The sequence below is a fragment of the Filicampus tigris genome, chromosome 7, assembly GCF_054856515.1.
Source record: "Filicampus tigris isolate MCC_2025a chromosome 7, RoL_Ftig_1.0, whole genome shotgun sequence".
NCBI classification, from domain to species: Eukaryota; Metazoa; Chordata; class Actinopteri; order Syngnathiformes; family Syngnathidae; genus Filicampus; species Filicampus tigris.
In genome coordinates, this window is record NC_141223.1 from 16,583,252 (window position 1) to 16,602,500 (window position 19,249).

General features: G+C 39.4%; 1 protein-coding gene across 2 annotated transcripts in view; it reads right to left on the reverse strand.

Moving 5' to 3' along the window:
- grik4 (glutamate receptor, ionotropic, kainate 4) overlaps positions 1-19,249 on the reverse strand; it is a 351,164-nt gene that overhangs the window by 330,596 nt on the left and 1,319 nt on the right. The gene's annotated exons all lie outside the window — the stretch shown is intronic.

Consider the following 19,249-nt stretch of genomic DNA (forward strand, 5'->3'; position numbering starts at 1 on the left):
GACAAGCATATTTAGCACCCCCTTGGTGGTCTCCATATTTGTAGATAACCCAACTGTAACATTGCTGGAGAGAGTGTGGAATGGTTGGCGACCACTCGCACATATTTTTGGATTAGCCAAAATTGCTTCCTTATTGGAAAGGGGTTAAGAACAAGATAACAATCTGGCAATACATTTGTATTTCACCCCAAAACAGTTTATTTTTTATCCAACTCCTGAAGATATGAACACCAGGGACCAAGAGCACCTCTTAAACATACTCTTGATCAGGGTTTTTCAAACACTGTGCCAGTGTGCCACGAGATATTGTCCGGTGTGCAGTGGGAAATGATCTAATTTGTATCTCATTTGTGTGCCGGTCAAGCGTCTGGTAGCGTAATCATGTAGTTACTACATTGTAGTACCGGTACTCTTCCATACCAGTAGGTAGCAGCAGCAGGTAGCTAATTGTCTTTGTTTAGAGAATTAGTGACGCATGATTATCCAAAGAGGCTCATGTTTCACTCTAAGTATCAATATGAAACATTATAAAATACTTTTATTTAATTAATTATTTGATTGCTATTCAAGAAGTTTTAATACAACGTCATTCTTCAATGTTAAAAAGATGTTTATATTGACAATGCAACACTAAATTGTTGAAGTAAGCTTTTTTTTTTTCTCAATTTCAGCTGGTGGTGTGCGGCGGTATTTTTTCAATGAAAGAAAGGTGCCTTGACTCAAAAATGTTTGAAAAACACTGCCCTTGATGACTGCTAGGAAAATGGTGACAGCAAAATAGAAAAATCCACAGCCAACTTTGGTGGCACAGTGGAAGCAGAATCTATAAGGGAGGTGTATGGAATGGAGGCCTTAACTGCACAGCAACAACTGAGGTCTAACGCTTTTTTAAAAGAAATGAACGCCCGTAGTGAGATACCTTTTTAATTGAAGGGAACCCCACAAATTACAATACGCTGTATTGTCTTCATCTTCAATGTCCATTTATGTGCAGATTTATTTTACACTCACCATCTTCATTCAGCTTTCTAGGTCCTAATGTTTTTTCTTAAATCTTTCAAGGAATGTTCTGTACTGTATTTTTCATTGTCTAAAAAATCCTCTCAAAGTAATTTGCAGTGTAAATCAAAGAAATCACATAATAAGGGTTGCAAAATAGGTCCACATGATTTTCAGGAAAATAATTAAAATCCTATTGGCAATCGAGCTGGCAAATACACGCAGCCAAACTCGTGCACTATTTCTTAATGGAACACCGATAGCTTAATGCAAAAGCTATTGAGAAGAATTACCCATGCATTTATGAATGTCTTGCTGGAAAAGGTCAGGAAAGATGGTTCCGTAATGATGAAGTATCTCAGAGGAGGTGTGTGTGTTTTACGCATGTGCTTGTAGACTAAAAAGCATATTCTTTGACCACCAAGCAGTCTTTTCCCCTTGCAGGTCACATACTCTGATCCGCATGAGCATACACGTCATTAAAGCAATTAGTTCAGCAGTGTTTCATCTCTCTTCACATTTGGGCTCATCAAAGACGCGAACAAAATTTCAAGTAGCACCAATCACAAAAGGTAGGGTGGAAAGGGCAGCGGCAAAGAAGAGATTTACGCACGTCTGGATGTATATTCTACCTCAAAGTGATTCATAGGATTCTGATGAATTATCACTGTGAACCAATGTGGAAAATAGGGCACAACCAAGAAAAGACTGATTTCCTGTTGTGCTGCGAATAAACCTTGACAACGCAACAAAATTCACGGGGCATCATAACCTTCACTAGCAAACACAGTTCGCCCTATAACCGCGATATTCATGGACACAGTGGAACCTCCAATTTAAAAACAAATACTCAGTATAGATAATGGATAGATGGATGCGCCTTTAGGAAATAATGTAGATTTTCTGGTAATTGTGTTCCAGGCTTCAGCTTGTCATCAGCGTAAAACTGTACAAGCATGTTTTAAGTATCATTTTGATCATTTTAACTTTCCTAGCTGTCATCCAGACTGTCTGCAGACCTTAAAGGGAAGTTTGCAATACAAAAAAATTAAAAAACACTCTAAAATCAAACAATAAATGCACCATATAGGCACATTCAGTCATCTTTCTCTGCACATTTGTCACAGCAGCATTTCCTCTTTCTTTCAACTTTGATTTATTGGTGTCTTCTAAATGTTAAAACGACACTTGCTAAAACATTGCCAGGCCTTTTGATGGCCACCATCTGAATACACTGTGGATTGGTTTTTGACCTTTAACATTATGCACTTCACGCTATAGTGACCATGTGTTGCATATATAGTGCAAAGGCATACGGTATCGGAATGACGAAAAATTTGAATCTTAATGTTGTACTTTATTACCCATTGTTTGCTTATTTAATATTATCTTTGTTTAGTGAAAATCCATCCATCGATTTTCAAAAGTTCAACTGGAGCATATCCCAAGTGCATTTGGGCAAGAGGCAGGATACACCCTCAACTGGTCGCCAGCAAATCACAATGCACAAGGCAACCAATCACACCTACATTCAATCTTCTAGAGTCTTCAATTGACCTAAATTACGTACATTGTTTCTGAATGTGGGAGGAAAACGAAGTAACCGCAAATTCACCACCCATTCAGTGAAAATGATAATAAAATTGTGTCTGTGGCTGTAGTATCCTCGGGCACGGAAAGGGTTAATTTAACCAGCTACGGTTACGCTTCCCGAGTGCGTTTTTGCACGGCTCAACATGATTGTGCTATTTTTGTCCTCTTTTTGATCTCGCTATGTTAACGACTATCTTTTGATGATTTGACTTGGAGCTGTCGGAAAAGGCCACACGGTGACTTCTCGATGCGTCTGGTGCACCTTTTACACAGGAACGTCCTCGCGATTCTATTCACACAAACAAACGGAAAGGGGAACAGATTTGAGGTCAACCAATCTCATCATATCTAAAAAGCTATTAACACATATACTGTCATCTGCTGTACTCACCATAATGGAATGAGTTCACAGATTAAACACAATCTTTTGCCGTTCAATTCAAGTTCTCCCGGCCGTGTGAGTCTCTCCTCTATGTTCCCAATCTCTCCATGTAACCCCCCTGAGGAGGCTGCCCTCTGAATACTGATGTGTTCTAGTCAGAACTCAGTTGAAGCGACATAATCCCAAGGCCCCGAGCACGAGGACGTTCTCCTTGAACCATAATCACCCTTACATCTCTTATCAGCCACGGCCCGGAGTACATGATTAAAAAGTGGCCAGGCATAGTGTCGCTCCTTTTGACTGCTCCCCGCTGCATGTCAATCAAGGCAAAGGCATGCACGTGTGCATTGACTCGCAACCCTTACTGGCCAATTAGAGTAGCATGAGACATATGTGGAACGGTATTGCACTGCATAGTTCGAGTGCAGCGATTCTCAACCAGAGTGCCGGGGCACATTAGTGTGCCGTGAGAGCTCTTGAAGTGGAAGTCAACCCAAACATATTTTTGTTCAAGAATGTGTTCTACGCAAGCCCACTTGTTGAAGCAAGACATTCTGATAAATGTTGTGTTTGTGGATTATGAATTAAGCAGCAAAATCCACCAATTTTTAGCCAGCTCAGGTGGCGGCCATTTTGTCACTTCTGTCGACTGACCCCTCTGTACTAATTATTGCAATATGATAATGCTAATGAAATATTATTTGAATATATGTGCCCTGAGACCGGCTGGAGACCAGACTAGGGTGTACTCCGCTTCTCACTCACTCAAGGGTCAAAGAAAATGGAGCATTAAAAATGAAACATTTTCCCCTTACAGTCACTACTGGGGATAACGAATAATGCTCGCTAGATAGAAACTCAGCGCAGTGAGTGGACTGAGAAAGAATACAATTGGGTAAAAATAAATATTCGTGTTGTAATAGCAACAACAACTTAGGAGTTTCTTATAAAATGTTAATAAAGAGGAGGATGTATGTATTGTATCTACAGTATGTTCGCGGTAGTACAGCTGGCCTGCTAGTGTCACGGTGCGTCACGCTGGCTTCCCACATGACAAGTTAATACTGTACAATATCTCTGTGTGAACGCTGCAGTGAAAGAACACAGTCTGACAGCAAAAGCGCAACCCACTCAAGCACAGCTACCTAATGTGAGAATGTTCCGATCTTTTACGTCATGTTACACTTGAGGTCTGCAACCCATACGAATTGACCATTTACTGGACATGTTTACTTTTAATGGGTTTCATGAGTGAAAGTGAGCTGAATTTGAACACAAATGGTGACAAGACATGTACACAGACACTATAACAATAGTCACAGGTAAACACATTCTTTATGCTTTGCAAAAAACGACTCACATTACTGCAACTTCTTCAGTCCAAGTTGTGAAATTATTCTTTGTGTGTCTGTAATGTATATACTGTACATGTTAAAAAGTGCTCACATCAGAAGGCGGACAATGCAACGGAACAATATCGTTTGGAACGATTTATTCACCTTCCTACTTTCTAATTTCCTACCGTTAAAAAAGGTTTGGAAATTACAACTTCCAACAGCATGACTGTTCTGACTGTGGAGATGCTGCTGTAAAAGGCAAGACTTAAGTGGGCTGCCCATCAGTCATCCATTCCCAAAATAACGTGTGTTATTTATCTCACGCATTCAGCATACCATCTGTGACCAAGCATTGTTGCAAAAAACACAAGTTGTCTTGTACCATGCTCACATGATAGGATCAAAAAATAGATTTGGATGCAGCACTGCTTTTGAAATTTTACAAGCTTTATTAGATTTTGTTACTGTTTTTGCATTAGTTTATGTTTACAATTACATCCTAACACATGCATCCATCCATCCGACTTGTGTCACAAGTATATATATATACACACACACATATACATATATATATATATATATATATATATATATATATGTATATATATATATATATATATATATATATATATATATATATATATGTATATATAGATAGATAGATAGATAGATAGATAGATGTGTACCATATGTATCTTATCACTAATGACTGTATATGAGGCACCGCGGCAACACGCTTTCTGTTAACCAGTATTGATTGTTACATTAGATTTAATGGCTCATCAGCACAACAACAAAGTAGAGGGTAAAGACTGGCTGCTATGGCAACAAGATCAAGCAATCCGAATCATATATAGGAAGTTGCTCACTGAACTAGGCTCATCTCCAACAGAATAATTGCAGCTGCAAACCAATGTCATGTAAGTCGTGCTGCATTGTCAAAGCGAATTGGTGGAATTTTAAGCCATGTGTGAAATTAGACGTTAATCATAGCCGATTACGCCACCTCCCTCACAAAATGTGAGTGAGGTCTGTCCTGGCTACTTGCAAATCCTTTATTACGTTAATGTGTTATTGATTTGCCGTTGTGCAAAGCTAACCTCCCTTGTAACATAATAATGAGTCCGACACTGCGGCAAGGAGACTATTTATCTGTATCTACAAAGTGCAAAAGGAAATTACACCTCCCTGCCATCTTTATGAGTCAGTAAGGCAGGCTTTCTTTGAAAGTCACGTCGATGTGCGTTGCGTGAACGCAGTTTTGACTGCTGTTCGTAAATGTGTGCCAACTTGAGGCAATAGCATCAGTGCACTTTTGAGTGCGACATTCAAGACAGATGGGAAAGTAGGAAATAGCCCAGCGACGAGGTCAAAGCATTCGAGTCTGACGCTTAAAAAAAAAAAAAAAAAAAAAAAAAAACCATGGCTGACAACTGCGCTAAGCTTGTGTTTGTTATGTCTGTGAAGAGAACTTGAAAACAGAATTTTTTTCTTCTTTCACGGTGGACGATGATCAGACAGGTTCATCACAGTACCATTATGATTTTGGTTGGTGGACTGTTCAACTGATGCCATAGTAATTTAAATAGTAACATCCAAAATCTGTTAGATCTATCGAATCTTTGGACTGTTTTTATATACCTAAAAAATAATTAAATCATCAAGCCTTTCTAGTCCCTTTGTTCCCATGTTTTGTTTTGTTTTTTTATCATTTTAGATCAGGGGTCACCAAGTCCGGTCCTCAAGGGCACCTATCCTGCATGTTTTCCATCTCTCCCCGCTACAACACACCTGATTTAAATGATCAGCTCATCAGCAAGCTTTGCAGAAGCCTGATTATGATACAGGTCATTTGAAACAAGTGTGTTGCAGCAGGGAGAGATGGAAAACATGCAGGTTAGGTGCCCTTGCGGACCGGACTTGGTGACCCCTGTTTTAGATTACCGGTAGTTGATTCATCATGTTTGTTTGCATACTTGTCTTATTGTCTATATGTTTTTCGGTTTTAACACATTTCGATTTTGTAGGTTTATATGTTTGTGAAGTGTTTTGTACCGGTGTTTTTTCTTTTTAAATAGTGCTATAGAAATGAAACTTTATTACTGTTTCTGGACCTTTACCCAGAGCCTTACCAAAATTTCAATATTACACATTTATTCATGAAATATCTTGTTGCATTTATCCATCCATTTTTTTTTTACAGCAATTGCCCTTATTGGGGTAAGTACGGGTCAGTCGGAGCCTATTCCAGCTGACTTTGGGCGAGCCGATTGGTTGTCATAAACAGAAAAAGAATCATTTTAGCCCTCAATGAAGATAACGTGTGTTCTGGGGATATGGGAGGAAGTCAGAATATCCAAAGAATACCCATGAAATCCAGGCAGCCGTGTTAATCACTGCCTCGTAGTATACTGTACAGTTGCGGTCATATGTTTACATACATATAAAGAGAACATGGGAGAACATGAAGAGAACATGATCAGGCAAAAACATATAGTTTATTTTTAATGAGATTCAGATTCGACGATACGGTGTTTCGGAATAGCACGGTCATTTAACAAAACTGAGATTAAGAAAATTATGAAATGATGCCCCTCCGCCCACCCCAAAAAAGTTTTCTACAATATTCTAATTATAGGGATGCACCAGTATATATATTTTTTCTTTCTCTCGCTTCTGTGTGGCCCTTCATATAGTCTTTAAATGTGTCTCAGAGGACAGGGCCATTGTTTAATGGCATCTCTAAAGTTGTAGTACGACAGTAATTTCATTTGCCTTGACTTCAGGTAGTTTTCCTTAGCAAATTTCCTTGTCGCAGGTCTGCATTTCCAGTCTTATAATAGTATAACCACCATAACTGCCCCGTGAAGCAGAATGATATAGTCACTATATTTACAGCGTCCGTCGAACTTCTTATTCTTGGCCACAGGTAGGTCAGCAACCATGCAGGTGCTTTATCTATGGTAGCCTGCCTTGCAAACATTCTTGATGTCGTTTATCACTGTCTGAGCAGCTGACGAGGAGCACAGTGGATATGGATCATCTAAGACAGTTAGATGAGACCCTCCCGAGGGAACTCTGTGCAGACACACATGCGCGCACACGCGCACACACACGTAACATACATACATACATATATAGCATATGCATGCGCAACAGCGCTGCAAAAAATAGACAACGATGGTGTCGTCTTGTCTAAAAACACGACACCACGATCATCTCTTCGGCTACCTGTAATTACAGTGCTCTCTTCAGAGATGAACAAAGCGTCGCTAAGTGTAAAAGGCTTGTGTAGAACTCATGCTTTAGGCCAGGGATGTACAAACTTTTTCCTCCAAGGGCAGGAAGAGCCAATCCCACCCACCCCTTATTAGCCATCTCAGGGGGCAGCCATTTTGTCACTTCTGTCGACTGCAAATGACATCACACACCCTCCGAGCTCAAATAATGACCAATCGTAGTTCAGCTTCAGAAAACAGGTGAGCCGTGATTGGTCGTTATCCGAGCCCTGAGGGTTTGTGATGTCATTTTCAGTCGACAGAAGTGACAAAATGGCCGTCCCCTGAGATGGCTAAAAAAGGGTAGATTTTGATGCTTAACTCATATTTCATATTAATCATATTGCTTGATTCAACTACTTTGCCTGCATAGAATATATTCTTGAAAAAATATGTTTGGGTTGAGTTCCACTTTAATGCTGTGTATGAATTAGAAGTGGAGAGGCATGCCTGAGTATCATTAGAGTTTATCATGTGAGTCTTATTGTTGGTATAAGCTTGGACTGGATGACTCCACTTGAATTAGCACACTAGACATGGTAAATATTACCTGCATGCATTGCCTTTTCTCAGGGCAGTGTGTAGACTGGAATCCACTTCAGATGATCCAAATGTTTTTTTTTTTTATATTTATTTGGCTGTGGTTGTTCCACGCGGCCTGCCTCTGGTTCATTGCTCACCTTTAGAGCTGCCTTCAGTGCAGCTCCGATAATATATTGAGCATTTAAGTGTGGAACAATTATTAGAGCAAACTGACTGTAAATCTCATTCCTCGAGGAGGTCAAAATATACAGGTCTGCTTACTTCCAGCTCTCTTATTGTGTGCAGAAGCGTGCAAAACTCCATACAGTTTTGTGTGCAGCAGTGCCGCTTTGTCAGTATGCAATAGGTGTACGAACAGACTATAACGTGTCAAAGCAATGAACATAGAGACGAACAAAAGATATTCAACAAATAGAAAGAATATGTGGCCACACCGGTTGACTGAATAAAGTGGGACGGATGCAGATGCAAAAGAGCTTCTTTGTCACTCTCACTCTCTGAGTTTGTGATGCTAATTAACCTGAGTAGAGACCTCACAAAGTAAATGTCACACAAACCCTTGGAGAGGAGGCTTGGCTTGTAGTAACCACATGCCTTGAGATTATAGCCACCAAGCACTAAGGCTCGGTTTACTTTAGAACAGCGGCCAATTATTTTGCAGCGATAGTTGCAATTAGTGCCACATTAAAATCAACTTTTTAAATTGCCACTTTTAAAGCATTGGTACTCCAACATAGACAATAAGAATAAGAATAAGAATGCCTTTATTGATCCCACATTACAGAGTAAATCAACATTTTGTAAACATACATTTATTTTATTCAATTGAATTTATTTTTACAACAACAAATGTAGAACAATTTAGAATAACACCGTCAACTACTAAAAGTGGACCCCCCAGGAATAATGAATACAGCTTAAGAATTTTGAAGTTATGAGCTTACATACGGCGTTAGCATCATTATAATCACCCAGCACTACTTATATTTCCCTTCGGAAGGTAATCGACAGGATGTTGTGGAGGCTGATGTTCTGCAAAAACGTTTTTTTTTTTTTTTGGTATATCTCTGTGCAGCCTGGTACCAAATAGACTCGTCCTGTGGGCCGGTGGTTGGGGACCACTGATTTATAGCATATCGGCGCTATCCTGTGAAAAACACTTATGTCCATTATTTTCAATTTTCTTATTTTTACGTGAATGGTGTTTCCGCATTACTGACATCGCATTAACATAAAAATGTAAAATGTTTCCAAAATTCCACATGACAGCGACGATATACGGATGAGTAGCATCTTATTGAAACAAGAAAATATACTGCTTTATATACCGTATTTTTCAGAGTATAAGAGTAGACGTGGTAATTGGTCAATCACTCTTATATTGCATACATTTATGGCTTGATTCTAACGTAATCAGTTCATGCTTTTTGCATGTTTTTGTACTTTACTTAAATTTCTCTGTGTTTGTAAAGTTAAACAAATACAGCAGGACAAAGTATTGTAAAACAATCAAATGATCTGCCTGTACTTAATTTCTTAGTTGTTGTAGACACCAAGGTACCAAGAGTTTTTTATTCATTAAATATTTATTACAATACCCGGCTGATTAATTTTTTTTTCTACCAAACACCTGAATCAACTTGAAAGAAAAAAACATATCAGTCAGGCGCAACTTTCAATTCATTTCAATGAGGAAAGTTAATTTGATGATATAAAGGTACCACTTCACATTCCCAAGCTTGACTTCTTTTGCATGCAAATGTGGGGTATCGACATTGAGGCAAACTAACACATTTCATTCTGTACAATGTAGGGCGAGCGTGGGCGAGTTTCGATGATAACTGATGGCGTTTCGTTTCAAATATCGCTTAGCGGGGGGCTCTATTGAAAGTTTAGTCGACTCGCAGACCGCCTATAGACGGGTACTATTTTTTTACCCCGGAAAAAAAGGTGAATGACGTTCGGTGGAAGGGTACCCACGCTGCAGACAGACAAAGGACATTTTCGCTATAAATATTTTCCTTAGTTTTGTAAAAGTAAAATGTAGTTTCAGTTAGCTTTAATTGTTTTAAAGCATGTTCATTTTTATTTTATTTTAACATAAAACATTTCTTTCAATTTGTTACTTTTCGTTAACTAAAATAATATCAACCCACCTTTTCTAAATCTTTATTTGTCCAGCTATGATTGGATGTTTCGTTGTTTTTACATCATAATAGTAACAGTGGTTAACTTACTGTCTGACTTTTAAGAATATGATTACATAAAACTAGCAATGTTATGATGGCGACTATTTGACCTGGGAGCTAATTTTGAACAGTTGTTTCCAAATGCTGCGATGCAAATGCACCCCGTCTCGCGCCCAAAGTTAACTGGAATAGGCACCAGCTCACCCATGATTATAATGAGATTAAGCGTAAAAAGGATGGATGGATGGATGGATGTTTGCGAGTGAGACTGCCGATGTTTCACCCAACTCAGTAAATATCGGCTTGGTGATCGAAGCTGCTGGATCACGATCTAACTTAGCGACTCGCAGCACACACGTATGCGCACGCACGCACACACAGCCAATTAGACTTCTAGGAGAATTACAAATCTCTCATCAGCCATTGTATTTGCTTTATTACTTTGACCTTTTATTCATCCGACATCAGTCATTTCTAATAAATGTAGCTCAGACATGATTATCTGAATAGATAACGAGGGAGCAAAATGTTCTCCTCATTCCAATAATTACTCAGCTACTAATCAATTAACCTTTAAAAATAATTTTGATCATTCGATTACCGTGATGATAAATATTCATCTTGATGAACTACAATCATAGGTACACTTACGACACCTCTCGTATAGCAACCAAGGAAACATTTCACCCTAAACTTGTGAATCTATACCAACTGTAACAGCCCTGCCACCTGCAGTTTCTTTGTCAAAATAACACTAAAGCACACAAGTCAAAATACCCACATGGGTACAAGCGGCGTCATAAAACTCCACTCGGGGGGAACCCAAAATTGAATTTACTGCAAGTGAAATTGGATAATGTACAAGCAGTCGTCCCATAAATGCCATAAATCCGTACACGCGTCATCCAATGTGGCACCTGAGAATGTGTATGTGGTAGTCTTTTGATTCATGTATGCTATCAACAACAAACAACCTCTGTGGGGCTCAAGAAGACGTGTATCGTTTTAATATGAAAGCTGTTCTCTTGAATTTGTTTTTTTTCTCATTTTCATCACTGTTTTAAATTACAGACAACAACAAAATGCGGTGTGATCTATTGCAGAACTTTATTTTGGTTACCTACACACAGCAATGATGGATTGAAATGTTTGCTCATGATTTCCTGGTTATGTGACTTTTTTAGCCATTTGTTGCTACGCAGAGTTCATTAGGTGCCGTCAGGCAATAATACATTTGCATATCCCAGTCACACACTGTTGAATGATAAAATTAGGTAAACAACTCTGAAAACTGCAGGGCCAGTATTTTAAGGAACATTTCTTGTTTACTTATATTATGCAAGGTGGCTGTTATCAAGTCCCCTGTGGGCACCAGGTAGGACCGTGCCGGTTTTGCGCTGGGGGTAAATGAAATTTACATCAAGTGTCAAAAAATGTATTTACAGTATCCTCACCTTTATACAGCCCTTAGCCAGTTGTAATAGTAGTTATTTGCAATGTATGTCATTAGCCTGCTAGTGTGGTCGAGTAAAAATGGGACGGTTACGAACCACTTGTAATGTTGCCCAAATATTAATTTTGACACCTCCATTAAGCATATTCCGAGTCAAAATACAATAGCTTTGTTCGCTACATAGTCTCAGGTATAGTAAGTCCGGTGTGGAGCTTTTTTTTAGTTATTTTTTACATTTCTTTCTTCTCCCTAAAAAAAAAAAAAAAACTCCTCTGGAGGGATTATGATGAGACTTTATTAAAAAACAATAATAATCATAATTTACATACAAAAAATGTGAATGTATCACTCGTTCCTTCATGATTGGCAAGGAGCTTAGGAGCACCATCTGCTGGAGCTTGTGGGGGTCTGCACTTTGGCCCCAAGGCAGCGTTTCCCATGGTCTTGATCATATTCATCCATCTAATTTCAACACCAGTCCTGATTAGGGTCACGGATGACCTTAAACCAATCCAAGATGACTTTGGGTGAGAGCTGGGGTACACCCCGAATCGGTTGCCAGTCCATAGATGAAAACGCATTGGCCTAGGAACATTAAGAGCAGTGATTCGCAAAAGTAGGGGTGGGAGAGTAGCAATAACAGGCATCGGACATGGAATAAGTCCTCCTGAGCAGTACTTAGCGCTACTATGGCAGTTTGACACATTGGCAAGTCATCATCTGCATCACAAAGAAAGGTCTCTGTTCACATTAAAGGTCTTCACTTTGTTTTTATCACTGTATTAAATGAAATCATATAAATCTGAAGTTCTAGTGCAGGGGTGCCCACACCTTTTCAGCCCAAGACCTACTTATGAGATGACCGAGTCAAAATGATCTACCATCTGCTAAAAATGCAAAACACATTATTTATAAATAAATTGAGAATTATTTTTTATATTTACCGTATATGCTGGTGTACCTTGCATGACTGCATCAACCTATATAGCACAATACAACAAAAAAATGTTTTGTGATTACCTGGTTTACTCTGATGACTTGCACTGAATGGAATCAGCCAGGGACGCATAGTCCGGACAGTAGCTGCCGATAGCCAGCCTCAAGCTGATTTGCAGCAACAACAATCCGCCCATTCGCTCCATTCGGCGCGTATAAAACAAGTCAACTTTTTTTTCCACACTATGCTAATGCTAATAATATTGCTGTCTTGGTTAAGTTCAAGAACTGTACAAAAAAAAAACAACAACAACAAAAAAAAAACGGCCGAGTGAACAGGACGCTGTGTGGCTGTGTGTTATGTAGTATGCCCGATGCTGATTGGTTGCCATGAGGCGAAATGGCAAAAAAATGGACTTGTTTTATACGCGCCGAATGGAGCGAATGGGCGGATTTTCAGTGCTTCGCTCCGCGTCCCACCGCTTCAAACGCATCGTTCTCGCCGCCCCGCACGCAACCGCGCCCCGCCTGCACTAACTACATTGATTCCAATTCATATGCGCCGCCAGTTGGTGTGAACATAGCATGAACGTAGCAATACAGTAGTGAGGATGGATGATAGCCGACCCGTCGATCGCGATCGACGTAATGGGCACCCCTGTTCTATAGGTATTGGTACTCAGTAATGGTGAGTGCTCTAAGAGTGAATACTTGCACTGATATTGGTCCAAAAAAAACCCATTCCTACTCAAAAGTATACTCTTGTGGTACACAGGCACCCTCTAATGTTCTGTAAAATAATCATTACTTCAGTACAGTTCAATTGTATTTAACTTTAAAGTTCAATATATTTTGATTTCATCTTTAAGCATTTCATTAGTTACCAGTACATGTTTTTGTATTTAAGTTGTAACTTTAAATCTTTTGTTTAACTTTTTTTTCTTTTTTTTTTTTTACTATTAATAATCACAGTGTCAATGTAACTAAATAATGTAACAGTGGATTACAATCCAAACATGACGCCCTTGTTTTTATGAACACTACTACTGTATTTTAATGTTGGTCATAATGGTACTAGAAGAGCTACTTTAAGTCTTATTTTTTCGTGGGTTACCATTTTGAGAACCACCAATTTCTTTTCATCAGTGAACCTAATATGCATGCTTTTGGATAGAGGGAGGAAGCTGGAGTACCCGGAGAAAAGTCATGCAACCAAGGGGAAAATATGCAAACTCTACACAGCACACAGCGGACAGTGGAACCCCAGAAGTCAGAACTGTGCGACAGATGCGTTAATCATCACTAGTCCATCGTGCTGCCCCCTTGATAATATCAAACAAAGATAAGGTCGTCATTGCTGATCGCCCGGGGGGAATTCATGTTCAGCATAAAGCAGCAATCAAACAAATTCATAAAACATAAATGGAATAAACGTAAGATTATTGAATAATATTGTCAACCATGCTATAAGATGATGTACAAAGAGCTGGTGGTGATCACTAATTAGAATTTTATAAGTTAAGAGGCTGAACGAAGCCCTCAAGGAAAAAAAGGCCGTCACAAGTCTCCTCAGGTGTGTCTAACCCTTCTTTATCCTCCTCTCTTTCAGTTCACAAAGAGATCGAACAGAGCCGTAATGATCATCAATAAGCCTTAATTTGTGCCTTTTTACTTGTTCCTCATGTTTAAATTGAAAAAGAAATAGGTCAAAATTAAGTTTTAATAGTTGTGAGAAACATTTAAACTCTGCGCTTGAAGTTTCCATCGCTGACTGAATGCAAGCAAAAAGCTAAAGAAAAAGTAGTATCAGAAAACACACATATCAACTTGAAGCACTTGATAAGCGTAATAAGCATTCCTACACTAAACTAAAAGAAGTGTGCATATTGAAATATCAGCAAAATGTCCCTTAAAAGAACACAGTCAGTGCTGTGATGTTACATGAATATTGAGAGTCAATGCATGTAGCCTGCACTTAAAAATGTCCCAAACAAACTGCTGACCTTGTAAAGTACGTTGCAAAGTATGATCCTGCAAGAACATACTGACCTCATAATTAAATACAAAAATTTGCATAATGTGACATATTGAAGTCTTAGGCAGGCTTTAGGAACATTTTGCTTGCAAGAGCATTCGAAGCAGCCCACCATCCAATTCTATAAACAAATCAGCCAAATTATATAAAGCATTAATCATTTAACATAAGCAATACACATAATAGGAAACGGGGGTTCCACACATGCTAAAAGCAACAATATGTTTAAATGATTCTAACAACTATTCCACCTTGAAGAAAAAGAATCAAAATCATTTCACGGCATCACAGAATCAAGTGTCATAAAATTGTTACAGGTGTTACTTCCTCAAAGGGTTAATATTGCGGACCAGCCATGACACCAGCAGCAGTGATATTGGTATGGTACATTTTTGACACTCACGCACACGCAAAATGACATTTCCCACGTCAAGTGTTTCTCTTAAACCGCAACAGATGCGAGTGTTGGCAAACGGCATTCCCGTCAGGGTTAATTAAAGGTTGCAAATATTCGCCAAAAGTTCTCCAGATACTCGCCGACAGTTTTTTTTCTTGTCCTAAGGAAATTTTGAACACTCCGTTCAAAATTCCCTTGCGACCAGAAAAGTACAGGAGAACGTCATCAATAGAACGTTTGCAACCTTGAACGAACCCTGACGAGAACGCAACATTCACTTCCGTTGCAAACACTCACAAACGTTCCGGTACAATACAGGATTTTCATTTTATAAAATTGGTTAAAATTTTCGATCGATTCCCGCTCAGTGACGGTGTCTGTGTGTGCCCTGCGACTGGCTGGCGACCAGTTTGGGGTGTAGTCTGCCTTTGCCCGTTGACGGCTGGGATAGGCTCCAGCACCTCCCCGCGACCCTATATAGGATAAGCGGTTTGGAAGGTGGTTAAAATCTTCCAAATGCTTTGCGTGTACTGCGCTTTACTTCAGCTTGAATCACATGGCCACCAGCTCCGATATATCACAGCACATTTTCCCTTGTACCCCCCCTGCCTTGTCACATAATTCAAATGAATCACTCACTCGCGGCTTCATGATGTTGAACCAAAGGAGCTCATCCAAAGTCCTACGGCTGCTGGATCATGAAAAGAATATTAATCACGATTATTTTGGTAATACTTGAAATCACGATTATTCAAACAATTATTAAACGGACACTGGGATGAGCTTAACATTGGCACTTATATAATAGGTTTGCATGTAAAAATGACATCAGTACTAAAGTGCCCCGCCCAAAAGACTCTGTAGTGATTTAATGTCTTTTTTGTCATTAGATTTACAACATATTGCCCCGCCCCCTTTTGGGGCGTGGCTTATGTTATGTTTTCGGTCACAGGAGGAAGGCAAGCGTGGTAATATTGCTCGCTTTGACAGTTCTGTTGTCTAAAACGGCGACCGATCGCCACCAAAATGCAAATGCACATTACTACTCTTGTCCACTTCAACCTGTGAAAGTATAAAAGTGTTCTGCACAATAGTTTGGATTTATTGGCAAAACGTGATCTCATCATGATCACCTCCACAAAATAAAAAATACAGTGGCGATTGCTCCTCCACTTACATAAGCTGAAGCGGGCAAGAGAATGGAATGCGACGGGTGAATGCTAACACGAACCCCGACTGGTTATATTTCGGACATTTAGCTACGCTAAACTAGTGTCAACTCTCAGGAGGGAGATGGCGGCTTGCAGCAGCAGCAGGCAGATTGGAGCCCCCCTCTTCCCTCCCCGGCTAAAGGTAGGATAATGGGACAGCTAATAGCAACACTTAGCTTCAGGTCGTTAAAACAAAAGGTGTTAGCACAACAACATTAGCTCCTTACTCTGCGTCCATCTTAAGTCGATCTTCATGTCGGGGGTTGCCTCCCAAGCAGTCGCGTGCGTTGTCCGACACCGCTTGCAGCCGCCAGAGAGTGAGGTAAGCTCTTCATTGAACAAGCGTCAATGTTCAGCGAACAAAAAGTTCTAGCGAGGCTGACTGCACAGCTGAGTGTGGCCGCATTGGAACGTACCATTTTGGCTGTTTACGTTCCAAATTGGATGGCGTGTTGTAGGTCGAACAACTGGGGCCATTTCTCATCCAAATAAATGTGCACGTCTACTCATTCTCACTTCAGTCTCTGTAAATATCCTGACTGGTATTTAATGCCTCACCCGTCCTAACCGTGATCAGCAAAGAAGCAGTGTTTTTTTTTTGTGGTTTTTTTTTCAAGCAAAGAAGCAGTGTGTGCTCGTCCCAGCCTAAATCTATGTAGCTCTGCTCACTTCCACGTTTCCTCATTCTCATATAAATCAGCCACGGAGGGGTTAATCCTTTTGATATGTTGAAGTGGGCATGAGTAGGGATGTGCACATAAATTTTGGTGCCAATCGATCGCCGTTTTTGGACGTTATACGCAATGAAAGTACAATGATTTCAATGAGTTCGGAATCGGTTCCTCCCGTGACTCCGACCGAACATGGATAGAACGCAAGGGGGTGCAGCCATTATCCTCATTATCAAAGGGCGTTATTCATAGAGTTACTTATTTCCTAATTTCTCCCAAATTTATTGATAAAATAGAAAATGACAACTCTTTTCATTTTCCCGATCAAAAACGATATAAAATGAACTTGCTAGTGAAAACATGGCCATCCCGGCCCCACCATCCCTTTAATTTTTCAGTACAAAACAAGAAAACATAAAAAATATATTATAAAAAAATATTATATATCATACAAAAATATGTTTCTTTGAAACACTATAATTATGTAAGTTCCTTTTGGACCAAACATTTATAAAATTTGTTATTATAAAATGTTTAAAAAGGTGCAAATGTATAAATTCAAGTATGATTTCCTTGTGTAAACAAACAATGCATTGGATATAAATGCATATTAATAATCGTTTTTTACAATGATGCCAATTTTGTAATCGTGGACTGTAATAATTGTAATTTAATTTTGATTAATTGCACAGCCGTATAAAGTCATAAAAAATAATTCAACATTTTGAACAAATTTACTGCCCTGGCGTCCGAGCCACGTTGCCTTAATTCCACCAATGATTAAAATTGCCTCCACATGCTGTACTTCATTAGCCGAATAGCATAATTGCCTACGTCGTTTTTAACTTACTGTTACCAAATCAATACAAAATACAGATGTACTTGCTGAAAATGGTATCTTCCCTTGTTTTCCCGAATGCTGAAATACGACTTAGGCAACTTTGTTATTAGGCAAATGATGAGCTCATACATCAGAGAACAAAGTGGGTCTGTGCAAAATTAGAACACAAAGGCCTGATCCCAATCTTGGAAAAAAGCGAGTGACAAAATGATCTGGATCGGCCAAGGTTGTCATGGTAATCACTTTTCACTTTTTATCATACAAAAAAATTGAATAGCTTATTACCCAGTAAATGAAACACTGGTAGAGTCCTATCCTTTTTTAAGCGAAATTTGAAAATTTGTCATAGATGTGCAGCAAACCCTTCGCCACCATAATTGTGTGATCCTCCGAGGCTGCTGCACACTGCCTCAACTTAAACTGCCAACAGATTAACTCTTCTTCACTGCAAATTGATTCTGTTGAACGACTATCTGACTGATGAGCCCCAGCCAGATTGCTTACGGCATTTATTCATTTCGGGATCAGCGCACAAAGTGTCTCAGCCAATACAGACACTTTTTATTTTTTTTCAAGAAGGCTGTGAAATAATCCCCCCAATGTAGATCTTGTTGTTTAGACATCCTACTGCCTGGGGTCCTAATTAGGCCGCATTCATGTTTTGCTGTTTTTAGAAATTATGAGCGCGATAAACAGAAATGTTATGTACAGACGCACCTCATAGTAAATATCTAGAGAGAGCACCATGAATATTGCATACCTCATGCGAAAGGCTTCACATCACATAAAGGTAGGATATAAAGGCGTTGTTTGGCCAAATACAGTAAGTCACCTACTGTTGCTTTAAAAGCAAGGGTGGCAAATACATCCAGAAATCCATTTAGAGATTATTTTGAACTGTCCAGTGAATATCAATCTATCCATCAATTTTTAATGGTGTTTATTCTTGAGTTGCAGGTGAGCTGGAGCCTATCCCAGCTGACTTTGGGCATGAAGCGGGGTACAGCCTAGACTGGTTGCATATCAAACACAAGGCACATTCGAGACAATTACTCATAGTTAAGGACAATTTACAGTCTCCAATTGAATCTTGCATTCATTTGAATGCGGGAGGAAGCCGGAGAATGCGGTGAAACTCATTTAAGCACAGGGCTGAACATGTGGAACCGCGAACCTCAAAACTGTGAGGCAGAACCACGAGTCCACTGCGCTAGTGTGCTGCCGCTTGGGGCCATTCAGTTTTTATGAAGTCCTCTGTTTTAAGTCTTTTGTATTATCTTATAATCTCATTATATCATGAGAATAACAATTACATAATCATTTTCAGTATTTCAGTGATTCTCAGTGTTGTAATAGGACCACTAGTGGTACTCTGGCTCATTCT